The sequence below is a fragment of the Tauraco erythrolophus genome, chromosome 19 (assembly GCF_009769465.1).
Source record: "Tauraco erythrolophus isolate bTauEry1 chromosome 19, bTauEry1.pri, whole genome shotgun sequence".
Lineage (NCBI taxonomy): Eukaryota > Metazoa > Chordata > Aves > Musophagiformes > Musophagidae > Tauraco > Tauraco erythrolophus.
In genome coordinates, this window is record NC_141483.1 from 6,410,737 (window position 1) to 6,427,502 (window position 16,766).

Here is a 16,766-nt window from a genome sequence, read left to right on the forward strand (position 1 = left end):
GATGTGGCTGCACCCACGTCTTCCCCTTGGTGGGGTGCCCTTTTGAGCACCTCTGTGTCAGCACTTACATCTCCCAGGGTGAGTTTCCGCTTTGCTGCGGGAACTCCCAGCGTGTCTCCTTGGCCCGGGGCAGCTGGAGCTGCTTAGGGAGCAGACGGCCTAAAGCTGGGCTGGCTGAGGGGGTCCCTGCCGGAGGAGGCAGCCGAGGTGGTGGCAGGGAGACGTGCTGCTGGGCTCACAGCTCAGGGAAGCAGGGGCAGGAGAGGGGGCAGCCTGGGCAGGGTGCTTTGGCTTTGCCTTCACCTGTGAGGTGGGGTCTTTGTGGTGCAATGGAGGGCCTGGCCCTTTCCTAGTGTGGAAGAGTTGCAGCCTGCCTATTTCATTCAAAAATGGCTCAGGCTTTTGCCCCGGGTCTTGAAATGGGTCTTGTGCTGCTGTTGGTTGCCTGTGCAGTGGGTGGCTCACAGCAAAGTGGGCTCTGAGCCCTTTTTCTTTAGCAAAATGGTAAGGTGCCACTCGCTTTCTGAGTATGTTTGGACGTTCACCAGGGAGAAGTAGTGTGCTTTAATTATTGATTTAATTCAGCTTTATTATATGAGCAACTGGGATGTGGAATAATTTTCATGTTCTGTGCCTGTGGTTAGTTGTACCTAATCAGACTCTACGAAAAAGAGCTGATTGACACTACAAACGTGTTATATTTCCTCACACCTTTCCTGTAACGGGGAGCGGGCGGAGTGATGAGATGTGAAGGTTCCTTATCTTCTCAGGGGAGGTGGTGAAGAGTTCTAATATTTTGCTAATTCAAATTAACGCTTATGTGCAGGTATTTTCCTCTCCTGCACCTCAAAATAAATGTACTGTGTAAAATGAAAAACCAAATGAGTGTCTCAAGCAGCCTTATGATGAGATCAGCTAAGACCTAGCATAAATGGAGATGGCATCAGAAATTGCTCTCTTGAACAAGTGTGGGATAAATGAATGCTATTAGGTGTAAACTTCCAAGCAGACACTTGTAGTAGCATTATTAGAAATATCTGGGGCTAGAAGTGACTGTCAGCTGGTGAACAGTAATATTAGGAACAATAAATGGAGCTCTACTAGTGCTGGACTTCAAAAAGTCACTCACTCTCAGCTGCAAATCTCAACCCACACAGTGATTTCTGTGTGTTTTAGCATGGGATGTGTAGAATTTGATAGAGTGCAGTTAAAGCCGTCCGGCGGGGTTTGTATCAAGAAGTGAATGAGTTTGAGTGCTCTTCACAGCGCTTGCTTGTTTAAGGTACTTCAGTCCGGCTGTCTGGAGACCTGACATGGTCTTAGTTTCTTCTGTCAAGTTTGTCCAAAGAAATGAAAGCAGCTGGAGCCACTTGCATGTAACGATCAACTGGAGTTATCGCAAGAACAAGCTGGTTTGCAGTACAGTCTTAAAAAGTATAAGACAACTGCATTTGAGATATCTTGGTTGTATAATTTCTTTTGCTATGAAGCTTGTGGAAATGTTGTGGATGTGTTAAAACTCCATGCTGGTAGGAATGATGAGCTCTTGTGATTTCTTTTCTCACTGTGGTTTCTGGAGACGGTGTGCACCGAAGCTCACCTGCTGACATCTGCAGATTTCATTTTCACAAGTCAACTGTGCCTCTTTCCCCTCCTCTCAGGGTTTCTGCCCACAGCACAGAGGTGGGAGAAAGCTCCCCTATAATCAAGCATCCATTGACATATAGAGGGGATTAGGCAGTTTACATTTAATTATGCAAGGCAGTACCCTAAAAATGATTCTTCCTAAATGGAATGTGTTCTGAATCTTCTTCCAGGGAGACTGAGGAGATGAGAACACTAAGATGCTCCAGAATATTGCAAGCACTTTGAAGATACTGAATTAATGCAGTTGGAGATGGCATGGACTTATTTCACCTTCATCTTCCCACCGGAGAAGGATATGTCCTTTACGCAAGGAGGCTGGCACAACTTTCAGAAGTCACTCAGGTAATTAAGAACAGATAGAATTAAGACTTACATGAAGATATTCTGAAGCTTTTTGTCCCTGAAACTTATGCTAGAATGTCTCCTGATGCCCTGGGAGAAAAGTGGCATCAAAAAGAGGGGATGAAACTGCTCTTTTTTATAAAAAAAAAAAAAAAAAAAGAAAAAAAGTTTTATGTAAGAAAAGATGCTCCTATGGTTTCTCCACTCTCAGAAATTGTAGGTCATGGTGAGAGACAGACTTCCCTGGCCGTCCCCACTGCAGTTCTTTCTGTGTTGGCCGTGCATATAAAGAACCCTTAAGAAAGGAGCAAAATTTATAGTGATTCATTTGCATCTGATGGACCCAGGGTTCAGCGCTACTGGTAACTTGATCAGCACTATTCAAATGCTAATCTCATTATGTGTGTTAGAGACTGAAGCGCAGCAATCCACCTCTGTTAGCGCCATGTGCCTGTGTGATGTTCTGGCTGGTAGGCAGGGTCGCGGTGCCCCCTGCGGATACCCAGCACATGCTGCGCAGCATCAGGGTTGGTATGGGCAGAGAATGGGAACGCGGTGCAGGAGCCAAGGCAATGGGCAAGCATGGGAAGAGCAGCTAGTGTCCTCTTTGGAAAATGCTGGGGAGAGGGGAAGGGATTGTAGACAACAGAACAGTTTACATTAGACTTTTTTTCTTTTCACTGTAAATATGCTCATCCTTTCCCCTTGCTTCTGCATTAACACTATCAAAAAAAAAAAAAAAAGGTGGTAAACAAATGGATTTGTCCCAAGTGTAGGTACAGCTTAAAAGCATGATCAATAGTTGTTTGACCTTATGAAAAATGTTGTGTCTGTGCTGTTTGGTGTTAAGACATGGCATTTTTGCTTGTTCCCTGCAATAAGGACTAAAATCTGCCAGGCAGCATGTGGTGCATTCAAAGACCGCGTGCAAGGGGCTGTTTCTAGGTAAAGGCTTTCTGACAGAACCTTGCTGCTGAAAGCACCTTGAAATAATGTTTTGGAGGTGCTACTGCAGTTTCCAGGCCTGGTGTGAAGGAAGCCTACCCCAGGCTGTTACCCACAGTATGTCAGTGGTGGGTGGATTGGTTTGAGGTTTTTTTTGTGGCTTATGTAAGGATTCTACATTTGGGGGGTCACAGGACTTATAATCCCAAAGAAGCAAGATTTGTAAGGTGACACAGTGTATTTATTAGGTAAGCTACTTAGGTGGCAGAAGCAGATGAGCTCTGATAACGTGCAGTCCTGGCATCAGCTGGCTTGTTAAATAGCACAACCTCCTCAAAAAGGCTGGTTTTCTGATGGGCCGTCGCAGCTGCAGCAGCCCTGTTACTAGAGCTTTGTCGTTCTGGGCGCTGCCTCTCCACGGCATGGTTAGCCATGGTGCTTGCTGTAGCAGTAACAAACTGCGAAGAACACACTTATGTTAAGGTTTGTGAACATTCTGCGTGGCTCTGCTGCCTGCCTGGGGAGAGCAGAACAGGGAGGACGAAGGCTGTATGTGTGCATCTTCATATGCACACATGCAAACTGTTTCCTTGCTGAGAACTTCACGTGACTCTTTGGAGCACAGACCTTGTAGCTTTGCAGTACCCGACCTCATTGCACAGAAAATCCTGTACGTGTTGCAAAGCTGTTTCTTGTGCAGGACAGAGCTGTGCCTGTGTGGTAGCTGATTGTGTGCGAGTGAGTGATCTAATAGAGCTACTGATGGGTGTCGTGCTTAAAAGAACTTTATTAACCCAGGTAAGTAACAAATCACAGCAACGTGTTATGTTCTGGCATTGAGAGTCAGAAACTTGAACCTTAGTGTCAGGCCTGGCTGCCTGTGCCAGCTTGAGCAGAAAGAGTTTCGGTAAGGGTGGGGTAAAGATTCTTGGAGCGGTGAGGATAACCAACTGACTAAACAATTTTGCCAAATACTGGAGGTTGTCAGTTAGAAGAACCTTCTAGAATATCTGATCTCTTACCACCTAGATAGGAACTGTTCCTGTGCAGTTTTCAGGGGCCCACTGACCCCCAAATTGATTCTTGGCTCCAGGTCTTGGGCTAAGGCAGGATGAAAGTCGACTTTCCTGTTTCCTTTGGAGACAAGAGTTACTCTTCACTCAGATGACTTGGGCCAGGTGGAATTGAAGGGTAAAGCTGCTTCCCATGCCTGCAAAGGAGGGATCCCAGCAGCGCAAGGAGCATCTGCTGCCTTTTCTGCCCTGGATCCCAGATGAGAAGAACTGGGCAAGAGCTTTGTGAGGTGTGGGAGGTGAGCTGACCTAGAGTTGCCCTAGAAAACAGACCTGAAAAGGAGTTGTCAGTGCTGCCCTGGCAGGTGGCAGTGCTTTGCAAACCTGCTGCCTTTAGAGCTCAGGCCTCAGCTCCAGCACGGGACCTCTGAGCTGCGTGTGAAACCGTCGGTCCTTAACCGAGATCCCGCTCAGTTTTTCGGCCTCGACTGCAGCCTCGCAGCCCTGTGGGCCGAGCGGCAGAGGGCACTCTGAAACCAGCGATGGTGCCTGGGCTACACGGACCTGGAGACCGAGGAGAAACAAATCTGCCTTTCCTGTAAGGCGAGCAAGTCTGGCAGGGAAAACCTTGCCGTGACCTTTAGTTGTGACATATCTGTCACGGCAGACACTGAGCGGTAGAGCTAGTGAGTACCTGAATATCAGATATGAAATTGCTCAAGAGCCTGGCAGTTTGTATCCCAGCATATTCTGCTGGGGGGGGGAGGGGGGGGGGGTGACCTTCCAAGGGACATAAAGGAAAAACGTTTTGCTGACTCTGCACTGTTGTCTCAGGTGAAGCCTTTAATATATAGGTCTCCTCTGGTATAGCAAGCATGCAGAAATCCCTAGTGAATTTACTAAAAAAAGAGGTTTGTTGTGGACAGTGCAGTTGTTCTCCTTGTTATTATCACGGTGTTGAATGAGCGGCAGCTACATTCAGCCCCAGAGGTGGCTACATTTCTGTGGTTCTGCACTTGTACACTTTCGGAAAGCTGCTTTGGGGTGAAAGGTGCTCTATATGCAGGCTCTGATGTAAGTTGTTCATTGTTTTAAGGTTCATGAGTACTTACTAAAAATAAAAACTCCTCATGTAATAGTTTAACATTCACTCTTACCTTTGAGCAATTCGCCTTGGGCATCACCATTGCAGTAGACATAAAAGCCAGATGGCACTGTGAAGTCTTTAAGCCTCACAGAATAAGCAGAACATAGGTGGTAGGATGGGGGAAGAAAACAGGTCCAAGAGATGAAAACACTTGGAATCGGTGCAGCTATAAAGAGCTCATTCATTATGAATAATTCCTGTGGTCATTTTGAGTCCAGGCAAGTAGTAGTTAATAGCCTTCCCCATGCTGTCTGTGCGAAAGGTGGGATCAGGTGTTTGGCATCCTCCGCCATGAAGACAGCCTTGGTCTGTGCTGTTTCCAGGCTCAAAGAGCACTGTCTAGGTGTGGATCCCAGCAGAAACCTGGGCTCTGGAAAGTGCTTTCCCCCTTACCTGACGTGTAAACTGGGATTTGAATTTCAATGTTTCAGCATCAAGCCTGGCCTTTAGGCTGCAACCCCAGACAATAAAGAAAGACGCAAGTCCAGCTACAGCTGTGGTTGTATCACAGATCAGAGCTCAGAGGGGCAAACAAATATACAGTAATTTCAAGCTCCTTAACTTGCAGACAGGATGACTGGATCAGAGGGAGGGATTAAGCTCTAGGTAAGAAGACAAACTTGCCAAGGAAACACCTGAGCTGGATCTGTGATGAAACCTCAGAAAGACCTCAGGAACCTGAAAACCCAGTTGGTTTCCAGGACAATACTGAAATTATTGGGTTTTTTTTCCTGCCTCTCTGCTGACACTGTGATCCTTCTTCCAATTTGAAGAGAATTTTCTTTCCTTTGAGATGTAGCTCTTATCAGCTTGTGGGACAAGTGACTCAGTGCAGTGCCTGAGGCCGTGGGAACAGGGCTGATGGTAACTGAGTTCTCGCCCATCAGCTGAGCCTGGAAAACCAATCATTATTGTGTTCCTGCTTTGTCTCAGCTGAAAGGTAAAACTTCTAAGCGTAAATCTCACCGAAGGTTCCTTAAAACTGGAGCAGGCCGAAGAGCAGGCACACCAGTTCCTAGCTTCGCCAAGGAGCAGGAATTCATGTTGCCATAACACTGTCACATAGGACATATGGTGGGCTGAATCCCTTTAGAAATGCTTGAAGTGAGATGTCGGGAGCTTGATTTGCAAAAGGTGTGCTCTGAATTTGGGAGCTGCTTTCACTGCTCAATTCCTAGTGAGCTTGAACTGAAGAGGATGTAAATTGGGAATTCAAAATCGGCTGCCACTTTTTGAGAACCGAGCATATCTGTGTGCCCGTGCAAGGGAGCTCTCAAAGCACAAACTGAAATTGGAGTCCTTTCTCCTCTATTGTCTATTACTAGGATTTTTTAGCATTATGGGTAACAGTATAGGTAAAAGTGACATTTCAGCAGATGCAACTTTTACGCTGAGAATTACTCTCGAATTTAAAACTTTTTTACAACTGACCCTGCTGCCGATTGCTATCCCTCAAAGTTACTGTGGTTTGCCCTTTTCCCAGGAGGTTGTCTACTAATTGTGTGGAAGTGATAGGAAAGCAAAGCTTGCCCTTCAGTTTTAGGGACCGTTTGCAAAAAGCTCTCCTAGCAAATGGCTTTTGCTGAAATGGTGGGGCTGTTCTGCCTCTCAATGTTGATGCACTTTGAGAGAAAGTTATTCGTTGGACCTAGAACCTACACTTGCCCTACACACTGAGGGGATGTTTGGGAAGTGGAGGTGGGTACCATATGTGTGCCCATACAAGCTGTCACCACTAGATGACACCATGACTCTGACAACAAGGTCCAAATGAACCCTAAAACCAAGGGCATTTTGCCTGTTTTGAAGGGTTTCTACAAACCCAGAACTCGGGCTGGATTTGCAAACCTTTCAGTGAACCGGGGTCAAGTTTCCTCCAAATGCAGGCTGAGGTTTGAGCAGAATGGGCACAGTTCCAGGTGACAGGATGGGATTTATGATTTGGGGTGGAAACCATCTGAACGTTTGACTTGCAACCAGGCTGATCTTGGCTGTGGTTACGCTCAGAGGGCCTGTGTGTATTTGAAACAAAACCTTAGTCCAAGGTTCACGGAGTATGAGCCTGCCTTAGCCAAAACCAGAAGGGGTTTGCACGACCCTGCTGTGAACTGCTGTAAGAAGGTTTCACGTGACTTCATTGCTCACCCGAGGTGTGTCCAGGCGCAAACCCAAAAGCAGTATCCAGACCTGGTCAGCGGTAGCCCTGCTTCCCTTCCGTTGTCACGGTGGGTGGTAGGTAACTGAACACTTGACGGGGAGTCAGCGAGCACACCTTGCCAGGTTGCCACCGTGCCCAGCTTAACAGCTCACTGCATAATGGTGGGTTAGCCTTGTCTCCAGGAGCACTTTGCTTTCTGACCCATTGACCGACTCATTACCCACTAGCAGAAGGTATCTGATTCTCCTCGAGTGTCTTTCTGGGCTCTCACTCTTTAAGTTGCACAGGGTCTAGCAGGTACAACTCTGCAACTGTTCATTAAGCAGTGGCCGTTGCTTGCTACTTCTTTCTCTTTTTTGGAAGAGGAAATGCTTAGTTATTCCCTAGCCCGAAAAAGCATCTTTCTTCTGTGATTACTGTGTGTACACCTACTCAAGTCACCCTTCCATCGCTTTTTTTGTTCCTTTCAGTTACACTCGGGGATGTTCACATGAAGCATGTTAATAAGCCAACCTGCATGTCTTCAACTTTTGCAAAGGGTAAATCTGTATCCCAAAGCTCGGCAACTATCTTGTAATTATGATGCTCCAAAGATAGATTGAGGGAATTGATAATCTAAGAGATGTTTGTACAATGCTCTGTCACCTCCTTTGAAATTCATGTCTTTCTGCTACCACCTCAGCAACAATCTTCACATGCAAACTGGTTAAGTATCTTGTAGCAAGGACTCAGCACAGAGAGAGGGCATGCACCTAAGGAGCACGCTGTGTGTAAGCTACCCTCAAAGCCTGCTATCCTTGTGTCCCATGCTAGTTGTGGCCTAGAGGGATCTCAGCAGTTTGAGAGGTCTTTTTGGTAACACCATGACTCCCAATAGTGCTTGGAGATTTGGATTTTATTTTGGCAAACTCGTAGTGCATGGGAGTTTCTGGAGTTACTGACATCACACATTGATACTGTCATAGATGCTCAGATGGTGAGCTAAAACAAGCTAGCTGTGTTCATATTGTCATCTTACGCTAATTTGTTGTTATATGTGTAGAAAACTCTTGCAAAATAACATTCATAAAAGCTTCATTACTGTTGTAAGATTAAGCATCACAGAAAACCCCAGTACAAATGTTTTGGTTTAGTTTGTTTTTGTAGACAAAATAGTGGAGTGTTTACTCTGAATCATCCCAAAGCTTTGTACTGGTTGGAATATGTTTTTGTGGAGGTCAGCTTTTATGTAAGGCTGGAATTTATATTTCTGGTGCTTGACAATACTGTATCTTTTGCTATATTCGCTGACGCAGTCAGAGAATTCTAAAGGATTATAGCCCATCACGGAGCAGCAGGATCACTATTCCTATTTTTAATTAACATCTAAATTAATTTATCAGTATACGGTGTTTGAGTCTGGAGCTCTCCAGAAAACTGATGGCCTTTTTGAAATATAGGTGCGCTTGTTACCTTGCAAGGCTGCAACACTGCAGCTAATTTTAATGAGACATTGAATATTCTTATTCACAGTTTAGATACTTCATTCTTCTGGCCCTTCATATGATCAGGCATTGTTTGGTGGGAGGAGCAGGACTCCAGGCAGGAGAAATAAGAGGCAAACTCTTTTCTTTTTATACTGTGATAGTTAAGCCCAACGTACTCTCACAACTGTGTAAAACTGACACCAGGACAGATCAGGGGAGGCGACAGAAATGGGCAGGTAACAGAAGTAATTAAAATGGTTACTCATGGGCTAGAATGCCAATTGTAGTATGGATGTATTGTGTGTATCAGCTCATTCCTGTTCAAGTCTGGAAAAGCAGGAGTGGTGTTAAGGTGTGTTCTCTGGATTATCAGAAGGGGAAGAAAGTAGAGCTCAGTCAGTCTTGTGTGATACTTCTCCTGGCAAAGTGTCAGGTAACTTTCATCCCTGATAAGCCTTCCAAAATTCACTGTAATTTTTTTTTTTTTTTATCAAAAGCCTTTGTTGCTTAAAGAAAATTACTACTTTCTGAGCACTGTGTCCTACTGCAGAGATTTCTTGCTGTCTTCAAAGACATAAGATTCAGCTATATCTAGCACTGAGCACTATGTTTTCTAAACTTACGCTGCTGTTAACGTTTTCCTGAAGTCCTGTGTGAGCTTATGGTGTTCCAAAGGGCACAACTTCTTTCCTTTGCCTGCGAAGTACCTCTGGAGCAGATGTGTGAGGGAGCTGAGTAGAGATGCCACAAGCCCCTTCCAGGGATCTGTGCAGCTCTGACTGCTCCAGAATTAATGGTCTCTGTGCGTGTTGAGACCATTCCGTAGGTGTTCCTTCTAACTCTTAACCTTTCTTTCTCCACTGCCATATACAGAGTATGGACGGGGAAAAGAATAATTTCTGTACCTCCTAGGCGTGACCCCACCCCTGATCTGCCAGGCTTACAGTATTTGAGGTAGCTTTCCCCAGGGATGGAGGACAGGCAGCTCTAGCAGATACTGGAGTGAGGAAACTTCAAACCTCTGTGCTGGGAGCACTGTACACCTTGAACTATGAAAAACCTTATGCAGGAGACAGCAATGATGTTACTGAAACATCGTCAGTGCTTGTAAATGTGCATTTTTGATTTATTCTGTGCCTGACTTTTACTTAGGAGCCTGGATACCTTCTGAAAAACCAGCTCTCCTGCAGAATGACTGGGAGGCTGAATGGAACTGTTTCACAGGATGAAGTGTCACTGCAGCAAGCCCCTTTGGTGCAGATTCCAATAATGCTTGTAGCTTTCTGTTTGGCTGGGGGTAGGAAATCTCTTGCCTGAGAACTGATACTCTACAAGTCAGTGCTTGCAGTCTGCTCACATTCTGCATGCTGATGTGATAGAGAAGCGACCCAGGAAGCTGATGGAGAGTTAGAGAGCTGTTGTAGTGTGGAGAAGGGGGGAGACACTTGTGAGAGTCACTGTGATCGTCCTTCTGTTCTGCTGCCTGTGCCTGATTATTTGTTCCCACATCTACACACCGGATAGCGAAGTGGATAACAGCTTGGCCTTGTGCTGGGTTCTCCAGCTAAAATCAAGAGTTAGTGTCGTCTATGCTAGCCAAATTTCACTGGTGCAGTTTTAAAACCATGCCACATCCACTCTCCAGTCAGCTTCTGCAAAGTTAGCTTCCCGCATGGATGAGAGTCCCCACAGGTGGCTCATGCAGATGACCTAAGTGGCGTGAGTGGTACACAGAGCTACTAAAACAAGAAGCTGTTCTCAACTGTGTCACTTGATGGGCTGCATTACGTTGGGGAGAGAGGTCAGCAAAACAGCCAGGGTCTGTTTGCCTGTCTGTAACACAGTGTGATAGGAAAAGCCTCATGTTGAAATTGCTCTGTGACCCCTGGACTGGAAGTGCCAAAGCTTGGCATTTCATCAGAAGAACTGCTCCTAGCATTGCTCCTGCTCATTGGGCCTGCTGAGACCCAAGTGGGGATGGATTTTCATCTTCTCTTTTACAGCTAGGAAAACAGAGGCCTAAGCAGACTTGAGTCAATGCTGCAGACTCCCATGTGCCCTGCTCTAGCCCAGGAGCTGCTGGTGCCCATCACAGAGAGATTTCAAAGCTAGAGAACTTAAGCAGGGCACTGAAGCTCTCCCTAAAGGTGAAGCAAAAGACTGGAGGGCCGTTCAGTGGGTTCTTAACCAGTAAGTTGGCAGTAGATCAGGGCAGTGTCAGACAGACAACAGACTCCTTGCTTCTTTAGGAGATGAGAGTGTAACTGCAGGGAGTGAAGAAGTAGGCACAGCTTCTTACTTGAAGTCCTGCTGGTAGAAAAGGAGCTCCAGCAAAGTCTGTTGCTCTCCCATTTGTTTTTTCTTTCTGTCTCTCATTCTTCCATCTCCCTGTCTGGCCATTTGTGCTGCCTGCCTGTTTGTTTGTTGGCTGAGTGCCTGCTGAATTATTTACCAGCCTGACTGAATTAAGCAGCAGAAAAAGCAGGCGAGTGAATCCCACCTGAGACTCTTCTGGGTGTGGAGAAGTGGGTATGTGTATGGGGGTGTTGATACATAGTGCTTAATTAAATGTACCAGCCCATTTCAGGCAAAACCGTGTGGGAGTAGGACCTCCTCTATTGCCATGAGACATGAAGAAAGCTGAGTGTATGGCTGACGCACCAGCTCAGGTGGCAGCGTGTCCCGTCTCCAAGCTGAGTGGGGGTCCTGCCGCTGGGAGTTGCCTTCAGCCCTTGCGAGTGTCATGTCACCATGCTGGGATGCGGCAGGGCTGTCAGGCGGCCATTCCCCTCCACCACATCAGTTGTGTTGTTTGTGATGGTTGTTGTGTTATGTGGGGTTAATCGGGTTAATGAGTGCATTGTACATTATTAGAGGCTGAATTGGCAATTATGCTAATTATTGTGTCTCCCAAAGTGCCACGGTTACTGAGGATGTTTAAAAAGACAGGGGTTGTTGTACCACACACTAAATCAGAGCTGAGTATCTGGATACCAAAGGACCTCTCTTTACCTAAGGTGGTGCACTGGATATTTGATGTAAGGAAATGTCTCCTGGTTGACGTATCCCTCCCAGAATGTCCAAGCTTAGCACGCGGTCCTTAGCTCATGCAATTCCTCTACTGTCTTTGCGTCTCTCAGCTATGAAGTCTTACAGATGGGGAAGATGAGGCACAGATCATTCTGTTACATATCTGGTCTGGTTACTCTCTCACTAGAGCATGCGTGCTCCAGTATGGTTGCTTTCTCCAAGCCAGTGCTCCCTACTCTGTGATGGACACAGCCTTGTGACTCTGGAATGTGCCCTCATCACAGATCTTCAAAGTGTAGCAGTTGGTTCAAATGCCAGAAATCCTCCCAAGACTCTGTTCTCCTTCCCGTCATGAAAAGCAGCAATCTTCCCACAGGTCAGGGTACAGAAGCAGATTCTGATTTGTAGATATGCCAGTTTGGGCTGTTCTCTAGGTTGCATCACTTTGTCATGTGATTGTTTGTTACTGTCATGCTGCTGTAGTAATGCCATCCTGGCTCTTCCTACTGTGTAGGTGTCCCATTAAAGATAACCCAGGGATGCCTTTGGGCCCTAAAATTAGCTGTGGAACATTGTTTCTGGGTACTGAGCAGTTGCAAAGTATAAAGCAGTATGGGGTTTCAGAAGGGTTATCTTCCCTGCTGCCATGGGCTCACATGCAATGCTCTTCAAGGCTACTGCTGGCTTCAGCGAGAGCAGAACTGAGGCTAAGAACTGGGGAATGTCACAGTGCGCTCCGAGTCATCCTTAATGCTGCTCCGAAAGGTGCCTCTTCAAAGCAGTATAGTGCCACTGTGTAGGCTGCACAGCCTGTCCAAAAGGCTCGTTAGGTATCTGGTGGTTAACCTGTGCTGGGCTCCATGCTGGTTGCAATGTCTCCAGTTACTCCTTAGGCGTAGCCAGGTTCATACAGTGTAACTATAAACTAGAGATGAGCTCAGACAGCAGAATTCATGACGTTTGAGGCCTAAACAAGGAATTGATGCATGTTTACAATCTATAGACTGTTTTTCTCGTGTTATCTTTTCCCTGAAAGAGTTTTCATCTCACCCAGTTTAGCAGGGGAAGCCATTTGTCCCCTAAGTGACTTGAGAACTTGGGAGTGCTTTAATTGCATGTGGACAGTATGGAGCATCGTTGTCTCAGGCCAGCTGACCGAGAACCAATCCCTGTCAGCCCTTTCTTCTACAGAGGGATATATGAGAGACTTAACCCCCACAGTCAGCCTGCTTGCACTGCTGTCTCCCAGACTTCTGACTTCGTAAGGCATCTCTTCCCTTCCAGAATGTGGCATGTCAGACGGCAACCAACACAGACTAGTCCTTGCTGTCCATAGCATGAATACCATCTCCAGAAGGTGGATGAAGAGGGAGCTGGAAATGGCAAGACGTGAGAAAAGCCCTATGCGATCAAAGGCACACTCGTCATGAATTTATCATGAGCTAACTCTGTGGGACTCTTGCTACATAAATCAACTGACAACTCACCATGTAAAAGATCATATACAACAATTCACCATTTCCTTCCCATTTCTGATATATACCTCTTTCTGAAATTCACTGTACAATTGGTGTGAACGTGCCCACGCACACTGCTCTCAAGGTAATGGATTTTGCTTGAATAACCTATGCGAGTACTGTCATGTTTTGCATCAACAGTAAGTGATTTCATATTGCATAAGGCAAGGAGTTTAAAAGAGCTGATGACCCTTTCTGGCTTTATTCCAGATGGGGGTCATGTATCTGGGTTACTGCCCAACCTTCTCCAATAAGTTAATTCCCACTCTTAGAATTGTAATGGCTGCTTTGAGCTGTGGTCCCTTCCATAATGATTACTTACAGAAAAGAAAAAGTGCTTTTTCACAGGACTCTAGAATTCCTTTCATGCCTTGCCAGCATTTTGTGCAGGTGCCTACACTTTGCACTTGTTGTGAAAACTGAGACATCGGGTCCGAAACTGCTGCTGGCATGAGCACACTTGTCACTATCTAAGGCTCTGCAGCAACATTTGAGTCAACTAGTTCTATCCTGTCCTTGTGTCTACAACTAATTTAATGTGTTTCTTGAACAAGAAAACTGAACTGTCTTGGATCATCAGCAAATGGTGTCTAGCTAAATTTCAGCAAAGCACTTTATAAGGTATCTCATGGCAATATTATACTCCCAGAGAAAACAGGGATTAGCACGTGGCTTGTACAGTAGGAGATGGGCTAGTGATGGGAGACTGCACAGGAAGGAAAGTCGTAAGGGTGGAATTCTGCCAGCACAAGGTTGATGTATTTACGAATGTTAATCTGCTACATATGTACAGATTCACTGGACAACATTAGGATTCTGCAGAAGCATCTGTTGATACAAACGTATCAGAGGAGCTGAGAGCTCCTCTTCCTTTGCCTTTGTACCCATTGAATGGTTCTTCCCTGCTCCAGTCTCTGCAAGAGGAAATGACCCTTCCTGCTGCTGCCGTCCCTTGCTGTGTTTCAGAGAGATTTACTGCTCTCTGTTCACTGACCACTTGGGAGCTGATGTAAAAGCAAATACTTAAGGGATGTGTATGTCAGCAAAACTTGTTCTTCTTCATTTCTCAAGTTAGACTGGGGATGGGCTTTGTCAAAAGAAGGATTCTAAGTCTGGATCTGTCTTCCTTGGGTGAGGTCAGAATTTCCTCCTAAGTCTGCTCCTGTCCGCATGTCTGAGCTTGGAAGGAGAAGGGGATGGGGATAGTCCTCCCTAGTGTGCCAAAGGAGAGAGAACGTTCCTGGCTGATACCAATACCAATGTCAAAGGAAGATCTTTCTGTGGAGTGTATAACCAAGCAGATAGCTGTTCATGAGTATCAGGCTCATCCTTTCTCAGACTTGTAATATTCAGTGCAGCTGCCACTGCTGTACAACAGCAAAGGAAAGGTCATTTTTTCCCACTTGGCAGGAAGATGATGGAAGAGATGCGCCTGGGGGAGCAGGTACTTGGATGGAATGATTGAGGGAGTCTCAGATAGTACAAGGGAGAGACTCAGAGATGACAAAGGAAAAGAGATCATATGCAACTGGAAGAGAGGAAGGAAGGAACGTATCTAGAATAAAATGGAAACAAGGGGTGGAGTACTATGGGAGGATAAAGACAGGGACTTACCTTGGCACAAGTCTAGAGAGGATGTTTTTCTTCCCTTTTTCTTTCCCAACTTCTATCCTTTGTCATCTTTCCCACACAGATATCTTAATCAGCTTCCTCCATGGCATGTCAGTCCAGCATGCATTCTGCACTGGTCAGCTCTCAGTGACTGGTCATTCTGTGCTGTTTCTTTTTGTTGAGATGCTCTTCTCTCTTTTCCATTTTCCCGTGTGGGAATTTGATGCCACAAACAAACCTTCAGAGCCGTCCTGCCGGCAGGAGGTGATGTGTTAACAGGGAAAAGTGAGGGGAGCCGTCCGTGCCTAGCACTTGGGAGCCCTTTCCTCTCCCGCTCACGGATGTTTGCTAAAGAGGTGTTTTGGTTTAACTGTAGCTTATTGGATTATGTGATTATGGCATTTGAATTCTTTATTAGATCTTTTCTATCTTGGTCCCTGGGGTTGAGAGGGACTTGTTTTCTGACCTTTGATGTGTTTGAAAAGTCAGGCTATTTGTATCACTGCTCCTTTGCTTTGATTCTTTGACTCCTCCTCTGGGGAGCATTCTGATGTGCAGAGCTCAGCTTTGTGTGTGTCTGCTGCATGGGATGTCTTTGTGGTTTATTTCTGTACCAGGCACAAATCACCCCTCCTGCTCCCTTCTTTGCAAGTTGACATGAAAGCACGCTATTGCGGACCAGTTCTTTTGGAAAACTTGAGTTTGCTGAAAGCCGTTCAGAAAATTCAGTATTTTATGAGAGACTCAGTACCTTTGCTTGGAGGGGATGGGTGGCATTGCAGCAACACTTCAATTTCCCCTCAGCCCCTTTCTCCTGTGTCTAGAAAAAAACTTTTTGTTATAATTCACAAAAGAATATTCTGCATGTTCTGCTGTATCTGCTCTTTCCTGATGACTTTGACTGAGGTTCTGGGAGAGGAGGGCTCCTAACCCCATAGTAGGGTGCCACAAAGCAGCACCCTGTGAGCGGAATATCAGAGAAGGGAAATTTGCTTAGCCTGCAGGAAAAGGTCAGGCCCAGTCCAGTAAACCCTGCCAAGAAGGGTCAGTGTGGTGAACCAACTTACGCTTCATCTGTCACCTGTCAGTGCTGAGTGCGATACACTTAATGGCACGGCAGTGGAAAGGACAAAGGGGATTTCTGATGGGCCAAGTGAGGTAAGCCGTAATTAACTAGAACGCTGAAGGAAAAACTCCATCTTGGAGCTGCTGAGTTTCTCCTGTGAGATGAGATGTTTTCACACAACCTCCTAACACACAACACTACCTCTCCTGTATGCCCCTATACCAGTCCACAGTTGCATCCTCCACGGTGTGTCATATTGGAAATGTGCTCAAATAAAAGGATGGCTGAACCGTTGCGGACATAGATAATGAATGCCGTACGAAGATCTGTGAGGCTGAGCGTTCCTGCTGGTGCAGAGCACAGGCTCAGTCTGAGGTGTTGACTGAAGGAGCAGAGAGGAGTCTTCCATGCTTATGTTAATTCTGGAATTAATCTCCCCCACCCAGTATGAGCGCAAGAGGGGCTCATTGACCCTGAGGAGGACAGTGCTGTTGTTAATGGTCACCCCAGCAACAAGAAACAAGGGGTTCCTCCTGCTGCCCTGTCGGATGAGCTAACGCCTGTATCTGTAGCGGCGGGTTTGTGTATAACCTCTCCTGCATGAATGGTTACTGCCGCATTCCTGCTTTCCCAGCACTGGGAACTTGACGTGCTTTCTCCTTTTGTTCCCGAGTAGTTTCCAGCCAGTACCATGTCCCTGTATAATGTACTTGCATGTACTCCGTGGCACAGATCGCTTCAATGTCAAAGCACATGCTAGTTGGAAGCAAGCAATTTGGTGTCCTCTTTTTGTTCCAAGGCATAGTTTGGAAATAGCTTTGCAA